Source organism: Oncorhynchus keta, unplaced genomic scaffold (genome assembly GCF_023373465.1).
Source record: "Oncorhynchus keta strain PuntledgeMale-10-30-2019 unplaced genomic scaffold, Oket_V2 Un_contig_9807_pilon_pilon, whole genome shotgun sequence".
Taxonomy (NCBI): domain Eukaryota; kingdom Metazoa; phylum Chordata; class Actinopteri; order Salmoniformes; family Salmonidae; genus Oncorhynchus; species Oncorhynchus keta.
In genome coordinates, this window is record NW_026290685.1 from 11,020 (window position 1) to 16,991 (window position 5,972).

The 5,972-nt window shown below is 58.3% G+C and overlaps 1 long non-coding RNA gene across 1 annotated transcript; it reads right to left on the reverse strand.

Annotated features, from left to right (window-relative positions):
* Positions 1-607: 607 nt before the first annotated feature.
* On the reverse strand, positions 608-1,322 carry LOC127927212 (uncharacterized). Its single transcript, XR_008126624.1, has 3 exons — positions 1,274-1,322; positions 948-1,062; positions 608-686 (listed from the first exon to the last, which is right to left on the reverse strand). It is a non-coding gene; the product is annotated as an uncharacterized LOC127927212 (long non-coding RNA).
* Positions 1,323-5,972: the final 4,650 nt, after the last annotated feature.

A 5,972-nucleotide genomic window follows, 5' to 3' on the forward strand; every position in this document is an offset into this window, starting at 1 on the left:
CGACACTCAGCTCGACACGACACACCTCAGCTCAGGACACGACACGACACTCACAGGACACGACACGACACCTCAGCTCAGGACACGACACGACACGACACCTCAGCTCAGGGACACGACACCTCAGCTCAGGACACGACACGACACTCAGCTCAGGGACACGACACACTTCAGCTCAGGACACGACACCTCAGCTCAGGACACGACACCTCAGCTCAGGACACGACACTCAGCTCAGGACACGACACTCAGCTCAGGGACACACGACACTCAGCTCAGGACACGACACCTCAGCTCAGGACACACGACACGACAGCTCAGGACACGACACCTCAGCTCAGGACACGACACCTCAGCTCAGGACACGACACGACACCTCAGCTCAGGACACGACACGACACCTCAGCTCAGGACACGACACGACACTTCAGCTCAGGACACGACACGACACCTCAGCTCAGGACACGACACGACACCTCAGCTCAGGACACGACACGACACCTCAGCTCAGGACACGACACGACACCTCAGCTCAGGACACGACACGACACCTCAGCTCAGGACACGACACGACACTTCAGCTCAGGACACGACACGACACCTCAGCTCAGGACACGACACGACACCTCAGCTCAGGACACGACACGACACGACACCTCAGCTCAGGACACGACACGACACGACACCTCAGCTCAGGACACGACACGACACACTCAGCTCAGGACACGACACGACACGACACCTCAGCTCAGGACACGACACGACACGACACCTCAGCTCAGGACACGACACGACACGACACTCAGCTCAGGACACGACACGACACCTCAGCTCAAGGACACGACACCTCAGCTCAGGACACACACCCTCAGCTCAGGACACGACACCTCAGCTCAGGACACGACACCTCAGCTCAGGACACGACACCTCAGCTCAGGACACGACACCTCAGCTCAGGACACGACACGACACGACACCTCAGCTCAGGACACGACACGACACGACACCTCAGCTCAGGACACGACACGACACGACACCTCAGCTCAGGACACGACACGACACCTCAGCTCAGGACACACGACACCTCAGCTCAGGACACGACACGACACCTCAGCTCAGGACACGACACGACAGCTCAGGACACGACACGACACCTCAGCTCAGGACACGACACGACACCTCAGCTCAGGACACGACACGACACCTCAGCTCAGGACACGACACACACCTCAGCTCAGGACACGACACGACACCTCAGCTCAGGACACGACACGACACCTCAGCTCAGGACACGACACGACACGACACCTCAGCTCAGGACACGACACCTCAGCTCAGGGACACGACACCTCAGCTCAGGACACGACACGACACCTCAGCTCAGGACACGACACGACACCTCAGCTCAGGACACGACACGACACCTCAGCTCAGACACGACACGACACCTCAGCTCAGGACACGACACCTCAGCTCAGGACACGACACCTCAGCTCAGGACACGACACCTCAGCTCAGGACACGACACCTCAGCTCAGGACACGACACCTCAGCTCAGGACACGACACCTCAGCTCAGGACACGACACCTCAGCTCAGGACACGACACCTCACAGGACACGACACCTCAGCTCAGGACACGACACCTCAGCTCAGGACACGACACCTCAGCTCAGGACACGACACCTCAGCTCAGGACACGACACCTCAGCTCAGGACACGACACGACACCTCAGCTCAGGACACGACACGACACTCAGCTCAGGACACGACACGACACCTCAGCTCAGGACACGACACGACACTCTCAGCTCAGGACACGACACGACACGACACTCAGCTCAGGACACGACACGACACGACAGCTCAGCTCAGGACACGACACAGCTCAGGACACGACACCTCAGGACACGCACACTCAGCTCAGGACACGACACCTCAGCTCAGGACACGACACCTCAGCTCACGACACGACACCTCAGCTCAGGACACGACACGACACCTCAGCTCAGGACACGACACCTCAGCTCAGGACACGACACGACACCTCAGCTCAGGACACGACACGACACCTCAGCTCAGGACACGACACGACACGACACTCAGCTCAGGACACGACACGACACGACACCTCAGCTCACGACACGACACGACACCTCAGCTCACGACACGACACGACACGACACGACACCTCAGCTCAGGACACGACACGACACTTCAGCACGACACGACACGACACAGCTCAGCTCAGGACACGACACGACACTTCAGCTCACGACACGACACGACACGACACTTCAGCTCACGACACGACACGACACTTCAGCTCAGGACACGACACGACACTTCAGCTCAGGACACGACACGACACTTCAGCTCACGACACGACACGACACTTCAGCTCACGACACGACACGACACTTCAGCTCACGACACGACACGACACTTCAGCTCAGGACACGACACGACACTTCAGCTCAGGGACACGACACACGACACTTCAGCTCAGGACACGACACGACACTTCAGCTCAGACACGACACGACACTTCAGCTCACGACACGACACGACACTTCAGCTCAGGACACGACACGACACTTCAGCTCAGGACACGACACGACACTTCAGCTCACGACACGACACGACACTTCAGCTCAGGACACGACACGACACTTCAGCTCAGGTCACACGACACGACACTTCAGCTCAGGACACGACACGACACTTCAGCTCACGACACGACACGACACTTCAGCTCAGGACACGACACGACACGACACTTCAGCTCAGGACACGACACGACACTTCAGCTCAGGACACGACACGACACTTCAGCTCACGACACGACACGACACTTCAGCTCACGACACGACACGACACTTCAGCTCACGACACGACACGACACTTCAGCTCAGGACACGACACGACACTTCAGCTCACACACGACAGACACTTCAGCTCACGACACGACACGACACTTCAGCTCAGGGACACGACACGACACTTCAGCTCAGGACACGACACGACACGACACTTCAGCTCAGCGCACGACACGACACGACACTTCAGCTCACGACACGACACGACACGACACTTCAGCTCAGGACACGACACGACACAGCTCAGGACACGACACGACACTTCAGCTCAGGGCACGACACGACACTTCAGCTCAGGACACGACACGACACTTCAGCTCAGGGCACGACACGACACTTCAGCTCAGGGCACGACACGACACTTCAGCTCAGGGCACGACACGACACTTCAGCTCAGGGCACGACACGACACTTCAGCTCAGGGCACGACACGACACTTCAGCTCAGGGCACGACACGACACTTCAGCTCAGGGCACGACACGACACTTCAGCTCAGGGCACGACACGACACTTCAGCTCAGGGCACGACACGACACTTCAGCTCAGGGCACGACACGACACTTCAGCTCAGGGCACGACACGACACTTCAGCTCAGGCACGACACGACACTTCAGCTCAGGGCACGACACGACACTTCAGCTCAGGGCACGACACGACACTTCAGCTCAGGGCACGACACGACACTTCAGCTCAGGGCACGACACGACACTTCAGCTCAGGGCACGACACGACACTTCAGCTCAGGGCACGACACGACACTTCAGCTCAGGGCACGACACGACACTTCAGCTCAGGGCACGACACGACACTTCAGCTCAGGGCACGACACGACACTTCAGCTCAGGGCACGACACGACACTTCAGCTCAGGGCACGACACGACACTTCAGCTCAGGGCACGACACGACACTTCAGCTCAGGGCACGACACGACACTTCAGCTCAGGGCACGACACGACACTTCAGCTCAGGGCACGACACGACACTTCAGCTCAGGGCACGACACGACACTTCAGCTCAGGGCACGACACGACACTTCAGCTCAGGGCACGACACGACACTTCAGCTCAGGGCACGACACGACACTTCAGCTCAGGACACGACACGACACTTCAGCTCAGGGCACGACACGACACTTCAGCTCAGGGCACGACACGACACTTCAGCTCAGGGCACGACACGACACTTCAGCTCAGGCACGACACGACACTTCAGCTCAGGGCACGACACGACACTTCAGCTCAGGGCACGACACGACACTTCAGCTCAGGGACACGACACGACACTTCAGCTCAGGGCACGACACGACACTTCAGCTCAGGGCACGACACGACACTTCAGCTCAGGGGCACGACACGACACTTCAGCTCAGGGCACGACACGACACTTCAGCTCAGGGCACGACACGACACTTCAGCTCAGGGCACGACACGACACTTCAGCTCAGGGCACGACACGACACTTCAGCTCAGGCACGACACGACACTTCAGCTCAGGACACGACACGACACTTCAGCTCAGGGCACGACACGACACTTCAGCTCAGGGCACGACACGACACTTCAGCTCACGACACGACACTTCAGCTCAGGGCACGACACGACACTTCAGCTCAGGGCACGACACGACACTTCAGCTCAGGACACACGACACGACACTTCAGCTCAGGGACACGACACGACACTTCAGCTCAGGACACGACACGACACTTCAGCTCAGGACACGACACGACACTTCAGCTCAGGACACGACACGACACTTCAGCTCAGGACACGACACGACACGACACTTCAGCTCAGGACACGACACGACACGACACTTCAGCTCAGGACACGACACGACACGACACTTCAGCTCAGGACACGACACGACACGACACTTCAGCTCAGGACACGACACGACACGACACTTCAGCTCAGGACACGACACGACACGACACTTCAGCTCAGGACACGACACGACACGACACTTCAGCTCAGGACACGACACGACACGACACTTCAGCTCAGGACACGACACGACACGACACTTCAGCTCACGACACGACACGACACTTCAGCTCAGGACACGACACGACACTTCAGCTCAGGACACGACACGACACTTCAGCTCAGGACACGACACGACACTTCAGCTCAGGACACGACACGACACTTCAGCTCAGGACACGACACGACACTTCAGCTCAGGACACGACACGACACTTCAGCTCACGACACGACACGACACGACACTTCAGCTCAGGACACGACACGACACTTCAGCTCACGACACGACACGACACTTCAGCTCAGGGACACGACACGACACTTCAGCTCAGGACACGACACGACACTTCAGCTCAGGACACACGACACTTCAGCTCAGGACACGACACGACACTTCAGCTCAGGACACGACACGACACTCAGCTCAGCTCAGGACACGACACGACACTTCAGCTCAGGACACGACACGACACTTCAGCTCAGGACACGACACGACACTTCAGCTCAGGACACGACACGACACTTCAGCTCAGGACACGACACGACACTTCAGCTCAGGACACGACACGACACTTCAGCTCAGGACACGACACGACACTTCAGCTCAGGACACGACACGACACTTCAGCTCAGGACACGACACGACACTTCAGCTCAGGACACGACACGACACTTCAGCTCAGGACACGACACGACACTTCAGCTCAGGACACGACACGACACTTCAGCTCAGGACACGACACGACACTTCAGCTCAGCTCAGGACACGACACGACACTTCAGCTCAGGACACGACACGACACCTCAGGACACGACACACACTTCAGCTCAGGACACGACACGACACTTCAGCTCAGGACACGACAGCTACACTTCAGCTCAGGACACGACACGACACTTCAGCTCAGGACACGACACGACACTTCAGCTCAGGACACGACACGACACTTCAGCTCAGGACACGACACGACACTTCAGCTCAGGACACGACACGACACTTCAGCTCAGGACACGACACGACACTTCAGCTCAGGACACGACACGACACTTCAGCTCAGGACACGACAGGACACTTCAGCTCAGGACACGACAGGACACTTCAGCTC